The sequence below is a fragment of the Ambystoma mexicanum genome, chromosome 10 (genome assembly GCF_040938575.1).
Source record: "Ambystoma mexicanum isolate Mex_15411 chromosome 10, UKY_AmexF1_1, whole genome shotgun sequence".
Lineage (NCBI taxonomy): Eukaryota > Metazoa > Chordata > Amphibia > Caudata > Ambystomatidae > Ambystoma > Ambystoma mexicanum.
Genome location: NC_090932.1, coordinates 1,654,571,583 through 1,654,588,767, shown reverse-complemented (window position 1 = coordinate 1,654,588,767; position 17,185 = coordinate 1,654,571,583).

The window sequence follows — 17,185 nt, the reverse complement described above, 5'->3', positions numbered from 1 at the left end:
AGAGAGGCACACTCACATCCCTGATACTGTTCCCAGAGGGGCACACTCACATCTCTGATACTGTTCCCAGAGGTGCACACTCATATCTCTGATACTGTTCCCAGAGGGGCACACTCACATCTCTGATACTGTTCCCAGAGGGGCACACTCACATCCCTGATACTGTTCCCAGAGGTGCACACTCAAATCTCTGATACTGTTCCCAGAGTGGCACACTCGCATCCCTGATACTGTTCCCAGAGAGGCACACTCACATCCCTGATACTGTTCCCAGAGGTGCACACTCAAATCTCTGATACTGTTCCCAGAGGGGCACACTCGCATCCCTGATACTGTTCCCAGAGGGGCACACTCGCATCTCTGATACTGTTCCCATAGGGGCACACTCACATCGCTGCTACTGTTCCCAGGGGTGCACACTCACATCTCTGATACTGTTCCCAGAGGTGCACACTCATATCGCTGATACTGTTCCCAGAGGTGCACACTCACATCTCTGATACTGTTCCCAGAGGTGCACACTCACATCTCTGATACTGTTCCCAGAGGTGCACACTCACATCGCTGATACTGTTCCCAGAGGTGCACACTCACATCTCTGATACTGTTCCCAGAGGTGCACACTCACATCTCTGATACTGTTCCCAGAGGGGCAGCACCAGGACAGGATTGTCTGAAAATACAGTGCCAGCATAAACATACAGATCGGGTTACAGTAGACGTGTTATTATCTGGCACCTTTCAGCTCAATTCATTGGCATATTCTATTGCTGATAATAGTATGGTTCATGTTTAAAAGCCAGATAACCAAGTGTCCATGTGGTAGAGTGCCAGTAAACAGAGCACATGGCCAGGAAGGTTTCTCATTATCCAGGAAGGTTTTTCATTGTCCCCGTCTGCCACCTAGAAAACTAGCTTTCGGTTGTCTGACAAATTTGCTTATCTGGCGTCATTGGCATCCCACTGATGCCAGATAACTAATCTTTTTCCACTCAAATATTACCTTCTCTGATTTGAAAAACCGCCACTCGCAGAAAGGACATCTGATGTTGGCTCCAGATAGAGGCATCAGACCAGAACTATAGCTTCCTATCTTCTATATCCCTTTCTACCTGTGGTGTTCCCCAGGGCTCCAACCTCTTGCCCTGGCTTTTCAACCAATACCTGCCAACTCTCGCCTATTGCATTTCCATTTTCTGCTCAAATTTCCAGTGCTATGCTGATGACACCCAACTCATTTTCAGGCTTCCCTCAGCCACCTCCTCTCTTTCCCTCATCTCTGTTTGCCTATTTGCCATTCAAAATTGGTGTGCCGCCAACGATTTTTGTCTAAATACCAACAAGACTGGGATCCTCCTCAAAGTTACACCTTCACCTTCCTTTCCCCTCACTCTCTGGCTGGCCTCCCTAGGCCCTTTTCCTACCCCTACCTGCGAGGCCAAAACCCTTGGGGTCATCTTTGACTCCACACTTTCCTTCTCCGCACACATCTCTGACATCTCTAAAAAGTCAAACTTCTTGCTGCACCTCCTCAGATGTATTCTTCCTTTCCTCTCCTTCCCCCAGAAGCTCACTGTCTCCCAAGTTCTGGTTCTCTCTAGGTTGGACTACTGTAACAGCCTCTTTCTAAAGCTACCTGCCTCCACTCTCCGCCCTTTACAACTAATCCAGAACAGGACTGCGGGACTTGTCCTTGGCCTCAAGCCCTGGGATCGTATCTCTCCAGCTCTGAAATCCCTCCATTGGCTCCCAGTGGATGCAAGGATTACATTTAAAACCCTCTGCATTGTCTACAAGGCTTTCTGGGGTTTGGGTTCAAAATACCTTCAACTATCCCTCCGTAAATACCTCCCCTCTCGAGCCCTTCACTCCTCTACTTCTAAATCCCTCAGGGTCAGTCATTTTTCAAAGAAACAAGCTGGGGGTAGATCTCTGTCTTCGGCTGGGGACTCCGTTTGGAACAGTCTCCCTGCCACCTTGAAACTTGAGGAGAACCATCTCTGGCTCTGAAAGCACCTCAAGACCTTCCTCTTCGCTTCTGCCTTTGCCCCTCTTCTCCCCTGCTGATCTGTTTTCTCTCCGGCACTGTGCACCTGGCCACCCTCTGTCCTTCGGGCCCAGGTACCTGCTCACCCTGCCACCCTCCTGCACTGCCTCCAGGCCTCTTCTTACACTGGGGTCTGTATCTATACACATACAGTGCCCCACTCACTTCTCTTCTGCACTCATCAGATACACCCTATCACTTGCTGGCTGCACTACATTTATTTATTTATTTCACTTATTTATTTATTCCGTTCTCTCCTCTGTTATGCACTTTCCACCTCTCTCCCTCCCATTGCGCTACATTCTTAATGTCACTGGGCCTAGTAAGACCATTGCTTTTGTTCTCCACTGTTCCTCTCCCTTTGCCTGGTCATGCTCTGAAACACTTGTGTATGAGCGCGATATAAATAAAATATCAAATCATATCCTATATCATACAGGGTTCGCATATCATAGCACACACCGACCAACATAAGGGACCCTATGCGCTACTATCACTGGACGCCATAAAAGCGTTCGATTCCATCTATTGGGAATGGTCACTAGCCACGCTCAGGGAAATTGGATTTGGGGCGGGCTTCATTAAATGGGTGAAAATACTATACACCAACCCCAAAGCAAGAGTGAAGTCCGGTACACTTGTGTCCTCGGCATGGGATATATGTACAGGTACCAGTCAGGGCTGCCCTTTGTCCCCTATGCTTTACATATTAGGCCTGGAACCAATTGCAATCCATTCCAGAAAGCCATTTCTCGACACCGGCATTCAGCTTGGTGGGGTGTGTCATATAATATCGCTTTATGCGGACAATGTACTCCTTTACGTCAGGGACCCCCACTTAAACGTACCCTGCATGCTTGAAGTCCTTGATAATTTTTCCGCTGTTTCAGGAATACGGTTCAGTAGACACAGATCTAGCTTTTTCCCGTTAGCTGGCCTCAAGGGTGTGAACATGGAAGACCTCCCCGAGGTGGTAGTCCAGTGGCAACCGACCTCCTTCAGGTACCTAGGCGTCAGGGTGATGCACACCCCAGAACTAATGCATGAACACAACACTGGAGCCGCACTAAAGGCCTTACACAAGTCACTTGGCTTCTGGTCAAAACTCCCCCGTCAGTGATGGGTGGAGCATCGATTATCAAAATGATAATCCTTCCTAGGTTTCTCTATCACTTTCACAATGTCCAACACTACTAGAATCTATCTTCAGAAACCTTCTGTGGGGGACGGGCAGACCCAGGTTAGTGTTGTCCACACTAACACTACCCCAGAGGGTAGGAGGCATCCAACTCCCAGACTTGGAGAGGTATTATCTGGCCCGATGGTTATCAGACGACATCACAGCAGAAACTGGACTGCTTCAGTATTTAATTAGACCCCATGCGCTTATCTTTTGGGTTTATCTTAACATTTTGCTTTTATTAGACTGGATGTAGATTTCCTATACTCGTGTGAATGTAAACACAGATCTAACTATTTTTGATGTGACTCGATCTAATGAGAATTGTTCTTCCATTTCTTTGTTTGGCTTTGGATAACACTCTATTGAACACCAGTTCCACAAAGGCTTTTGAAGAAGAGGATATACCTCGAAACCCGTCAGCCTACCAGAGTGGATTTTCTGTTATATTTAGTTTTTGATGATGTAAATAATGTGCTGCTCTTCATATTGCCTTTGCTTCCAATATTTCTTATGAATAAATGGGAGTCCATCCTCCTTGTACATTTTACACTGGCACCAGTAAAGTGTCTTTTTGTTTAACTAAATAGAATATAATTGCTATTGAACACTGCATATACCCTATGTTAAACTTCAAAAAATTATACGCCGTTTTTGCGCATCCTCAGAGTGTGCAGGGGAGGGGAGGACTCCAATCTTGGGTCCTCTTCTCTGTTCCTGTTTACTATAGGGTTTATGTGCCAAAACCCTCCTTTCCTCCCATGCACCTCATAAGATATGAATAATAACACCCTCCTGGTGTTATCCTTAAGTACATTTACTTAAAACTTCTTTACTCTGGTGTGCTCTGACTTTTTTCCTTGTTTAGAACTTATCTGGGCACCACAAACAACTCTGAGTAGCGTACCCATGCTAGCGCACCTAGGTCGGCAAATATGGAACAGGACCAGGACACTACTACACTTAAAACACTCTTACTCCCCTGAGGTCCTGATGATTTCAGACCTATGCAAATATAGCACCGATCTAGCACAGATCAGGCTTTGGGAGGGGAAGGGGGTCTATACATGGGGGGACTTATATGAAGAAGACACCTTCAGGGACTTCACATCCCTTCAAACGGCAGATGGCATCCCGAGTGGGCAATTTTTGTGGTACTTGCGAGTCAAGCGCACTGCATGCATGAAGTGGGGCGAATGGCCGGAGGAACCAGAAGCGCACCCCCTCCTGACACTGCTGTACGACGGTTGGAGACTGGTATCACAGATATACAGCCTGCTAATAGATAGACCCAACCCTCGTAGCGCAGAACTGAAAACCAGATGGGAACGAGATACAGGACAGGAGATCACAAAGAATGGGAGAGAGCTTTGGCATTCCCCAGGGAGATATCCAGAAATGCCAGATTCAGGCTAATACAACTCAACATGCTATACAGCACGTACATGACCCCCCATAGAATACCCCAGTTTAGCAAACAGGCCCCTCATGGATGCTCGTGGTGCAATAGGGAAAACGCAGACTTAAGCCATATGTTCTGGAGATGCCCCAGGGTATGCCACCTTTGGTCCAAGGTGGAACAAAAATGCAGGGCAGCTGGCATGACCAGGTACGACTGGTCTCCCAAGGAATGATTGCTGGGTACTTACCCTCGTCTGGCCAAGATAAAACATGTAACAAAACCTACAGACATGGCTTGTGTGTTAACAAAAAGGACTCTAGCAATGGCCTGGAAGCAGAAGAGCGGGCCCCAATACCTAGCATGGCACAGGGAAATGAAACGCTGGGTGGAGGCAGAAACTCAGGCCTGGGAGGAAGGAGTTCTTTTTTTTTTTTATATCTCTGTTTATTGAGTTTGAACAACACAACATAGAAAAACAAACATGGATCATCGGCAAACATAGGATGAAGGCAGCATAGCATTAATAACAGTTAGAAGAAGCCCATAAGACCGAGGACCGTGCGACAATAACAAAACAAGGCAGGTAACCAATGCTAACAGTGATATTAATCTATCCCCACCAGCGGATCTCAGTGAGCATCTAGCCATTTACCCCATATTTTTTCAAATTTACGGGGGCAGCCCGTGCGTTATAAATCCGGCGCTCTGAAGCTGGGCCCCTGTCCAGCTCATTACTCCAACGGTTCAAGCACAGTGGGACGGCAGATCCCCAATTAGCTGCAATAAGTCTTTTGCCTGCCCCCAATGCGATTTCCAGAAACATCTTCCCATATTTTGACAGGTCTACTTCACCCCAGATGCCTAAGAGAACCATTTTGGGATCCCTGGGGATTGGTGTCGCCAGGGCGGCAGAGATTGTACTAATACAGTCCTCCCAGAAGGCCTGTAACACCCGACAGTCCCATATCATGTGGTAGAAGGTGGTAGGTTCATTTCTGCATCGAACGCATGTCCTGTCTTCTAGTCCACCCCATCTGGCCATTACAGCATGTGAGTGGTATGATCGATGGAGGATTCTCAACTGTATTAGCCTAAGCTTGGATTCCATACCAATTTCTCTAGGAGACATTAATGCATCAACCCAATCTTCAGGTTCGAGGGGACCTACGTCCCTTTCCCACTTTGCTTTGACCCCGTCTAGCTGTGTAGCCCTGAAGGAGTTGAGGGCCTGGTAAAGAGTGGAGGTGACCTTAGAGGAGATGCGTTGCGGGAGGATATTGGTCTCGATGGGGGAGCAGGGGGGTATGATTGTCGTATCATGGAATTGGGTGCGGATAGCGTGGGCTAGTTGCGCTTGCTGAAATCAGTCAATGGGTGCCAGGTCGAATTGTTCTCGGATGGTCTCAAAGCCCTGGAGGCGACCCCCTTGTATCACCTGTGCAAGTGTGTGTATTCCTTTTGCATGCCAGTGGCCAAAGGAGCCCATTCTCACTATTTCCGGGAGGAGCGCATCGTGCCATATGGGCTGTGATAGCGTTGGCTGTCCTTTCCAGCCGATTAGTTTGTGTGCGTCTCGCCAGGTGCAACGTATATGGTGGGTATATGGTGGGTACATGGGCAGTGCCGGGAGTTGGGCATGGGTGGCGTACAGGATTTGCAGCGGTGTCAACGGGGCCATGATCTCCAGTTCGATACGGATGTGTGGCAATGTGGGGTCTGCGTGCATCCAGTCGTTTACCACTCCTATCTATGTCGCAAGGTAATAGGTGCGTATGCAGGGTAAACCGATGCCTCCCTCCCATACTGATCTCTGGAGCGTGTCAAGGGCGATCCGGGATTGTTTCCCGCCCCATAGCAGTGTGCGTAGGTACTTGTCAATGAATGCAAAGGTTTCTCGGGGGATGAGGAATGGGGCGTTCTGAAGGACATACAACAGCCTGGGGAGGGTCATCATTTTGAATAGCGCGGCTCTACCCATTAGCGATAGGGGAAGTGATTGCCAATGGGGGGTGTCTCTGGTGAACCGCTCAATTACTGGTTGTAGATTAAGTCGGGAATACTACTCGAGTGTCGGGTCAAGCCGTATACCCAGGTATTTAAATTCCTTAATAGAGACATGGTATGGGCAGGTTTCCGGGATCGCAGACTCGCCCCCCTGAATCGGGAAGAAGATGGTTTTGGCTTCATTAACCTTTAGGCCCGCAAAATTCTGATATTCCCTGAGAATGAAGGAGACAGCCGGGCATGAGATGCACGGGTTACTGAGGTATATGAGAAGGTCATCCACATAGAGCGAAAGGCGGTCCTCTCCCCCTTCCGGCCAAACGAAACCGGTCCAGTTGGTATTGGCTCTAAGCTCAATTGCTAGCGGTTCAATGGCCAGGAGGAAGAGGAGTGGGGATAGCGGGCACCCCTGCCTCGTGCCCCTACCCAAGGGGAATGATTTGGAAGACCTGCCATTCACCCTCACCGTGGCTTCCGGGGATGCATAAAGAAGTTTTACCCATGATATAAATGTCTGCCCCAGGTTCATCCTAGCCATGATCGCCCACAGAGCTTCCCACCCCACGGAGTCAAACGCCTTTTCAAAGTCCACCGCCAGGAGGGCGAGTGGGGCTGGTATTTCTTACGCTCTTCTCAGCGCCAGTTGGACTCTACGTAAGTTCAGTCGAGTTGATTTATTGGGCATGAATCCACATTGGTCCGGGTGGACGAGGGTCTCAATCACTTGCAGTAGTCTATTGGCAAGTGTTCTGGCGAGGACCTTGGCCTCGCCGTTGATCAGGGATATCGGGCGGTAGGAGGCACATTCCTCCGGGGGTTTTCCAGGCTTGTGTATGACTACAATGCATGCCTTCCTGAGGTCTGGGGGGAGTGCTCCTAGCTCTCTGCTGCGTAGGAGCATGCGGTGCATGTGGGTAGATAGTGTGCCACCGAGGCATTTCCACGTTTCCGTTGGGAACCCGTTGGGGCCTGGAGTTTTCCCAGACTAGAGCTGTGCTAGCGCCTCTTGCACCTCAGTGTCGGTGATGTCAGCATTCAGGAGATCCGATTGGTGCTGTGGGAGTATCGGAACCTCGATTCGGTCGAGGTAGCGTGAGGGTTCAACTGGCGGGTTCTCAGTGGGTGGGGTGTAGAGATTTTTGTAGTAGTCGGCGAATGCCTCGACAATGTCAGAGTCTTCTGTCAGCAGTGTTCCATCTGGAGATCTAATGGCCCGTACATGCCCCCTGCTTTGTTCTCGTCTCTCTAACCAGGCCAGAGTCTTGTTAGCTTTGTCGCCCCGTTCATATATTTGGCTTCGAACTAATTGGTGGGCAGTTCGTGCATTATCTAGAGATAGGTTGCTAAGGGCGTCTTGCGCCGTGAGCATCGCCTCTTTTGCTTCTTGGGTGCCGTGTACTAGGACTTGCTGTTCACACTCCAGGACTCGTGTTTCCGCTTCTCTGACCTTCTGGACTTGACGTTGTTGATAGGCGGAAACCGCTGAGATAGCTTCCCCCCGGAGGACCGTCTTGTACGCCTCCCAGATCGAGATCGGGCAGTCCACGGAGCCTTCATTGAGTTCGAAATATTCTGTTGTCTTTTTTTCAAGCTCCTCTGTGATTTCAGGGAGGCGGAGATGGTATGCGTTTAGGCGCCAGTTACGGTCTGGGTGCGGCAGGAGTTTTTCATGGTTAGGAGGAGCGGAGAGTGGTCCGAAATTCCTCTTGCAAGGAATTCAACGCTGAGAAGCCTGTGATTTATGTCGCGGGGGATAAAGGCATAATCGATCCTGGAGAACGATTTGTGGACGCCCGAATAGAAGGAAAAGCCAGCCTCGTTATTATGAAGCGAACGCCATGTGTCCGTCAGTCCCAAGGCCTCGGCGAACACGGCGAGCGGTGTGGAGGTGGGGCGGGTTCCAGGTCTCCTATAGGATCTATCGACTGTGGTGTCCATTACTTCATTAAAGTCCCCCCCAATCAGCCAAGTATCGGCCTCTTCTTCCAGGAGCAAGCTCTGTAGTTCAGAGAGTAGTTATTTCGCCAGCGTGGGGGGGCATAGATTGCTGCGAGGCCCCATTTCTCACCCCAGATATCAGCCAGCAACAGTACATATCGGCCTCGGGGGTCGGTCTTGATCTTCCTTACCTGGAGGGGAACTCGTTTGTGAACGAGTATCATCGTGCCCCTGGCACCTTTCATGAATCCGGCATGGTAGGTATGCGGATAATTGGACCTTTTGAAAAAGTTGGCATTTGTGCCTATCAAGTGCGTTTCATTTAGGAGGGCAATGTCTGGCGAGTGTCGGTTTAGGTACTGGAGCACCAATCTTCGCTTTATGCTGGAGCCAAGGCCATTTACGTTCCAGGACAGTATGGTTACCTTGTTGGAATTCAATCTGTCTGCGTGCGTCTTCTTGCTGGGTCATCTAGAAGGATCAGTGGCGATTGCGCTTTTTCTGGGGGCATATGGCGGTTTCCTTCCAAGGGAGACATCCGAGGGTTGCCTCGCATTGAGGTGCCTGCTGAGTGGCTGATAATGGCGTCCACGGTCCTGGCCAAAGACAGTGTTTGTTTTCCATGCCTACGTTTGTCGGCTTCAAGCCTTCTTGTCCCATGGTTCCTTAGGTCCCCCAAACGCCCCCCACCCTGTACTTCCCCCCCAACTGGGAGCACCTGTCGCCCAAACATTAAACTTATAACTTGGTAAACTTCCTGGGGATAACCCTGACTGCGATAGTGCCCGTGTCGCATTAGGAGCGGCGGCCGCTAGGTGAGCGCTTCCATGTTAATACATTGCAGCTTAGACTCCCCCACTGCACGGGCCTTACCCCTTTTCCGTGGGTGTCCCCGTCATGTCGTTGTCTGCGTTGGCCGGAGAACGAGGGGGCGAGAGCCGCTCGGGTCGGGGCCTCTGTGTGGGCGGGCCCGGTGGTGTGCGCCTCGTTCTGTAATCCAAGAGAACCTGGGTTTCCAGCCAGGCCCATGCTTCTTTGGGAGTGTAAAATAGATGAGTAGTGCCCTCATGGTGGACTTTGAGCGATGCCGAGAAAAATAAAGCATATTTGATAGAAAGCGACTGAAGTTTCTTCTTGACAGAGTCAAAAGATTGGCGGGCCTTTTGGACTTCCTTGGTGTAGTCGGGGTAGAACCCGACCCTATAGCCGTTGTATGTGATCGGGCCGGAGGCCCTTGCCATTTGTAAGATCGCATCTCAATCACGGTAGTTCAGCAGGCGTGCGATTATCGTTCTAGGCGGGGCACCCGGGGTAGGTGGGCCGGTGGGGACTCTGTGTGCCCTTTCTATGGAGAAGAATTTGGACAGTTTTTTGGGGGCGAAGACATGAGTTAGCCAATCCTCAAGGAACAGTTCAGCGCTGGGGCCTTCCTCCTTCTCCGGTATTCCGAGGATCCTGAGGTTATTGCGCCGCGCTCTCCCTTCGCTGTCCTTAGCACGGTATTCCAGTTGGGCAATTTTTTGGGTGATCGTGGCAAGTTGTTGCTCCAAGCGGTGCACCGTGTCTTCTGTGTCTGACACTCTCTGTTCCGCCTCACCAACCCTGGCCGATAGATTGCGGAGGTCTTGGTGTATGAGGGACACCTCGGTGGATATGCCACCTATTTTAAGTTCCAGCAATGTCCTCGATTCCCCAATCGCTCTCATGAGGTCCGTCAAGGAAATTGGGGGGTCATGAGGCTCGTCGCCGGCCACTTCGTTTTCTTGGGGCTGAGGTCTGTGGCGTGGAGGGTCTCCACGTTGTAGAGGTCCATTTTGCTTTGCAGTGTTTGTCGCTTGGTCTTTTCCTTCCCCATGTCACGGTTGATCGGCCCGTGCAGTGTGGGCACAGCCGCTTCAAGTGTTCACCCAAGGGGTGGGTGTAGGGTTTGGAAAAGGGCTAGCGTATGCCAAGCAGGTGTGCTCAAGCAGTGCAGGGGCCCATCGTGTGTCCGTATGCTGGCTGCGCCTTAATATAGTTCGTTGGCAGCGTATCTCCGGCCACGGGGGAGCGCAGCCCCCGATTCTCCTTGTCCTGCTGCAGCTCGACCCTGGTGCCGCTTTCCTGCTGATTGGGGGGAGGGGGTAAAAGACTGGCAGCGTAGGCCCGAGCCGCAGGCAGTCAGCCGCGGAGCCTCACCCGCTCACCTCGACGACGGGCCAGGAGAAGCACCTTGAGGATTTGCCCACTGCCAGTGTCGAGTCGACAGAGGAGATCGCCGTGGGTCTCCAGCGGTATCTACAGGGCGCCAGTTCTTGGAGTCGGGTTGTCTCTGTGTGCCTTCTCAAGGTGGGATCCCCGCACACGCCATGTCGTGGAGGGGGCGGGCGCTGTGTCAGGGCCTCAACTGCCGCGCCTCGTCCGTCTGCTGACTTCGGGAAGGATCTCTCGTCTCCTACTCCGATTTCCTTCGGGGTTGCGGGCACTGGTTCTCCACTCAATCCGCTAACCCCAGGGCACTGCCGGAGTGGGAATAATACACTTTAACGGGAGTTCTTGCAGGATAATTGTAGCGGCCGCCGGGAGCCGAGGCGATTAGGTCCGCATGCGTCAGGCGCGCATGCGCAGTTCGAGGAAGGAGTTCTTAAATCCCCAGACGACGCGAGTGTGGCACTGGACACATGGAAAACCCTAACACAAGACTTGTTTTACCCCTCAGACGATAAACCACCTTGAATACAGTAATCCTGCCGACAACCAGCGCCCCAGACTCCGGATAGTACTCCTGGGATTGCGGCACAAGGACCAATGACACTTCTTCACTTACCCCCTCTCCCCCTCCCTCCCACTGCCCGACCCCCCCCACCTAAGTCCACCAGACATCGGGCCTCATTACGAGGCAGGAGCTCACGGAATGAAGGGGGTCGGTACGGGACCGGCCTCCTTCATTCCGTCAGGACCGATTACGAGGTTCCCTTCGCGGGACCCGGATTCGACGCCTGGTAAAAACCAGACATCTTTTCCGGGTCCCGCGAAGGGAAGAGGGAGGTAACAACGGGACACTCATAATGTGCCCGTTGTTACCTCCATCCCCATTCCCGTTGAGCCCTATGGGGGCTCAAATGGGAATGGGGAATGGTTGCTGCAAGGAGGACTTAACGGGTCCTCCTGTGTCGGAATGACCCGGTAAATCCCCATTGCAGGAACCCGGTAAAGGAGCCCGGTTTGGTGGCAGCCATGGCGCTAATAGCTAATCGCTCCATGGCTAACGCCAAACTCGTAATGAGGCCCATCCACTCCATCAACATATTTGGATTGAATACCTTATACTGGAGAACTCCGAAGTTTAACCGCAGTTTGGTTTTATGTTGTGTTTATGTTACCATTGGTATACAATTCTAAAAAGAAGCTGTAACTGTGATATCAAAATGCCAAGGTTTCTCACTTTTGCATGGAAGCGAAAAGGTCTCGGGAGGATAGCTCAACGGCTACGTGCTCGCCTTGGAAACAAATGGACACTGAGCAACACAGGTTCGATCCCTGGGTCCACGCTTAGAAACCTCGGGGTATTAAGCGCTTTAAATAACCTATCATATCATATTAATAAGGAACGATCCTGCGATTCCAAGTTAGATGAGAGGAGAGCTTCCCAATTTAAAATACATTAAATACAGGCTTTGGAATTCACTTCAGCGTGCTCATGTGGAAACGTTCATGTTGGCAGAGAAACAAACTCTGGATAAAATTAACGAAGACCTCATTAAAGATAACCCGGCAACACCAATGAAAGGATTGCCAGCTTGTAATCACTCTGACTTTCTGCAGCAAGGCCTGTGCATTGTTTAAAGGTGAGCAGCTGTAATACCGAAACCACAGACGGGCTAGCAGCCCCTTTGGCTTTGGATGTCTGCGGTCTTCAGTCGCCTGATTCCTGTTTGGAATGCCACAAGCTTCCATTGCCTCATTGCTGTGTGTCTGATGAGGCAGGGCCATCAAGCGCCTCCACAATGCCCGACTGGTGGTGTGTGAGAGATACACATGTCGGCAGTCATTTTAGCTCGGACAAAGTGCCACTCATGAACGCCCAGACCTCTGCTCGCTCTGTCTGCGTTACTGCTTCCCACTGTGGCAGAGCTGTTTAGAGCTGTTTAGTGCTTATGGACTCCGAAAGTCTGAGTCAAGGTGGTGTAGCTTACAACACTTGCCGAATTTCATGGGTTCCTTCACTTTAACTGAAATGTTTCACTGAACTTGAAGGGTTCCGTTGGCTTACCAAAACACAGGAGTAACAAGGGATACCAGGGATATCTAAATACTTTCACCTGACCTGGATAGAACACAATATACATTACATTGGAGGTCAGAGTACTGTTGTGTTTTATGTGGTGAGTCCTGGTACAGTCTACCGATCTACATAATCACAATGGCTTCACAACTCAAGAAGCATCTGTGAGTAAACGTGTCTTTCAAAAACCATATACTGAGATGAAACAAATTGAATTCAACCCAGTAGACACTGAATCACCATTCAATATGTTTATTAACTTGTATAGAAAACAATCATTATAGAAAACTAATCTCATAATTATAAAAACAGTCACCAAAATCAGTATCAATAAATTCGTTAATCAATCCATCAAATTCATAACTGGACTGATCAGATACATCATCCCATCGGAAAGCACAAAAGACCACACATCAACCATACTGCATTCATACTCAAACCATTCATCAAATCACTCAATTATGACAGATATTTCATCAATATAAAAACAATCATACTAAAATACAACGTTACAATTTCTAATCCATTATTAATATGAACCGTGAATTTATCACAGCTGAGCCAGCGTTGTTTGTACGGTCTATTCTGACTCAGGCTAGTGTCACATAAAACTGTTTACAAATAACAGTACATTCCCCGACCCGACATGTTTCTTTCTGTGCAAATCTTGGTTAACAGAAATTCTTCAAGGGTTACTAAGGTCCAGCGTGGTCAAATGGAATGTAGATGGAAAAAGAGAGCATGTAGACTACACCAACAGGCCTCACCTAAATATAAACATAAAAAACAACATCAATCAGGCTCAATGCTTAAATTTCTAGATTGATCATTACTACCACGACACCATAAATGAGTGGGGTGTAGAAAAGGGTTATAAGTACCCCCCATCTAACTCTACCACTAGGGGAATCATGGAAACCGAAATACGGAACCATCATTGGAACACCATATTAATTTGTATATCCAGAGTAATACCACCATCACCAACACCGTGTGACATGCCAAGACTTCCAGAACTACTGAGGTTATACCTCCATGTGGAGGTAAAACCAGCCGTGACCCAGTTGTATACCATGCATAAAAAAAGAGAGAAGGTCTGTAAGATGGGTCAACTCAGACCAGACACTCACAATGGATCTTCTGTAAGTATCTCGATGAGTACCACTGGTGTTTTCCACCCAGAATGGTACACAATCACCGATGGAACCAGCGGTGCCAGATACTCAAAAAAGGGGGAAGCTCAATTCTGTAGAGTCTTTATGTACGTCATGGCCAATCCTTGACCACCTATAAACATAGAGGCGGAGCATAAACAATTAGCAACCATAGCAGCATTGTAAGACACAAACATCTCTTCATTCACATTAGCGCAATTAGCGTGATGTCTTAGAAATAGCCTGTGTAGGCACCCTATATTCGGGGTCACAACACCCAAAAAGAAGGTGACTACCACGAAAAACATGCACATATCACCCCGCCTTACCTTAATAATCAAGGCCTCTCAATTCCGGATACGTGCATATATAGAGATTGCCTCCAAGCGAGTATCTTCCCGTAAAACGGCAACGGAAACGTCATCCGTCTCAATCAAACACAGATGTTTAACAATACTACAAAAGAAAGGAATTGGTCGGAATGCCACAAGCTACCATTACCTCATCGCTGTGTGTTTGATGAGGCGGGGGCATCAAGTGCCTGCACGCTTACCTCTCTTGGCATCAGTGCCTGACTGGTGGTGTGTGAGAGATACACATGTCTGCAGTCATTTTAACTCGGACAAAGTGCAACTCATGAACGCCCAGACCTCTGCTCGCTCTGTCTGCGTTACTGCTTCCCACTGTGGCAGAGCTGTTTAGTGCTTATGGACTCCGAAAGTCTGAGTCAAGGTGGTGTAGCTTACAACACTTGCCAAATTTCACGGGTTCCGTCACTTTAACTGAAATGTTTCACTGAATTTCAAGGGTTCCGTTGCATTACTCCGTCACCTTGACGTCAGTTCAACTAAAGTGTTTCACTGAATTTCAAGGGTTCCGTTGCATTACTCCATCACCTTGACGTCACATCAACTAAAGTGTTTTACTGAATTTCAAGGGTTCCGTTGCATTACTCCGTCACCTTGACCTCATTTCAACTAAAATGTTTCACTGAATTTTAAGGGTTCCGTTGCATTACTCCGTCACCTTGACGTCACATCAACTAAAGTGTTTTACTGAATTTCAAGGGTTCCGTTGCATTACTCCGTCACCTTGACCTCATTTCAACTAAAATGTTTCACTGAATTTTAAGGGTTCCGTTGCATTACTCCATCACCTTGACGTCACATCAACTAAAGTGTTTTACTGAATTTCAAGGGTTCCGTTGCATTACTCCGTCACCTTGACCTCATTTCAACTAAAGTGTTTCACTGAATTTCAAGGGTTCCATTGCATTACTCCGCATTACTCTGTCACCTTGATGTCAATTCAACTAAAGTGTTTCACTGAATTTCAAGGGTTCCGTTGCATTACTCCATCACCATGAGGTCAATTCAACAAACTCTGGGGTCCACTAACCTATGGATGGTATGGACAAGCACATACAGTAGAAATCAGACCATCGCTCAGGAAGTCATAGTAGGCCACAACAATCTCAGAAAGCTAAGGCCGAGTTGAATACAACGTGAACCAGAGAACTGCCGTGTGTGGAACGAGACCATTGCCAAGGTCGCATTGTTACAAATGACATTCTTTCTCCTGAACTGAAGTAACACTGGCGTGGCAGACCAGAATAATTCTCCTAAATTCAGACTAATTCAGAACCCCAGAAGCTCACAAACACGGTCTCTGGACACGAGGTCCAGCAGGGCTGAAGTCGAGCCAGAATTGACGGCTGGAAGAGCAGAGGTCTCACGAGCTAGACAGTGGCTGGCAACAAAGTTGTTTCAACCGGAGCTAAAGCTACACGTTGGGAAAGGAGCACTCTGATAGTCTGGTGGTTTACATGCGAGTTCAAAGCAGATACATAGTTGCACATGTTAACTTGAACAGGTACACTCCAAGCTGAGTACCGACTTGAGTCCCAGACCTCGGGGCAAGTGGCTCGGCCAATCACAATTCACGGCCCTAGGGGTGTGTAGCGGGATCCACGAACCATTCATTGGGTCTGCATACTGAAACAATTTAGAAGTAACACTTTTCGGAGCTGATCCAGGCCAGACACCTGACATGGGAGAGCCAGTAAGGTGCTGAGATCGAATAGCACTAACCTACTATATGTACCTAGAACAAAGTTGACCCTAGTGGACAAATGTGATAGTGAAGCACCCAATCTGAGGAGCAGTTACACAGTGGCTTCTTTTAAACGCTGCTTACAGGCACACCTGTTCAGTTGAACGGCTCATCTTAATGCTCATGGACACAGAGATTATGTAGCACTGCTTGTTCTTTATTTCTCTTTTCTTTGTGTATTTTATGTTGTAACTGTTGTCTGTGAGAGACCTGATGCCTACGGGCTTGTTTTTTGGTGCGATACAAATAAATAAATAAATAAATAAATAAATAAAACAGGCCATCCGATGTGCGACCCACGGCCTGTTTTGGAACACCCAATGTAGCATCTCAGGGGTGCCGGGTATCTCCCCAATTGTGGATGATGGGCATGAGAATGGCATGTGAAAAATCCCCCACTCACCCCCACCTAGACCCCCAACACATGCAGCAGGGACTGTCATATATATGAACAGTATGTTACTAGCCCATGCAGGAAGACTCAAGCATTCCATAAGATGGTTTACACCCCAGTGTGTTACTGGCCCTTTACTTGAGAAACAGTCATGCAGGAAAGCTTGCTTTTTCCTTCACTTGATTTAAAATAAAACAAGCCTGCGCAACAGCCAACACGAGCAAAGAAAGACAAAGTTTATGGTTCTATATGCTGCACGGACACCGCAGAGAGTGGCACTCATGGCTCCGCTCCCGGATATCTGCATGCATGTATAGGAATGCATGATGTCCGTCTCCAAGATGGTGGACACAGCTCTCAAAGACATAGGGCCTCATTACGACCCTGGCGGTAAGCGAAAAACGATGGCGGTAAATGATTACCGCCATCGTTTTCCGCTAGGTCCGATTTTGACCCTTGACCGTTAACTACGATGCCATTAGCGGCATCGTAGTCAACGCTGCCGCTATCTGCGCCAAGGACGCGCGCACGCAACCTCCCACACCGTACTTAGCGCCATGGCGGAAAGGTACGCGAATGCCGACCCAAGCGGACATGCACCTAACGCCATCACCCAGCCCGTTAAGTACCTTACCGCCATGGCGCTAAGTACGCCATCGCGAACCAACCGTAAATGGCCATGTAAAGTGA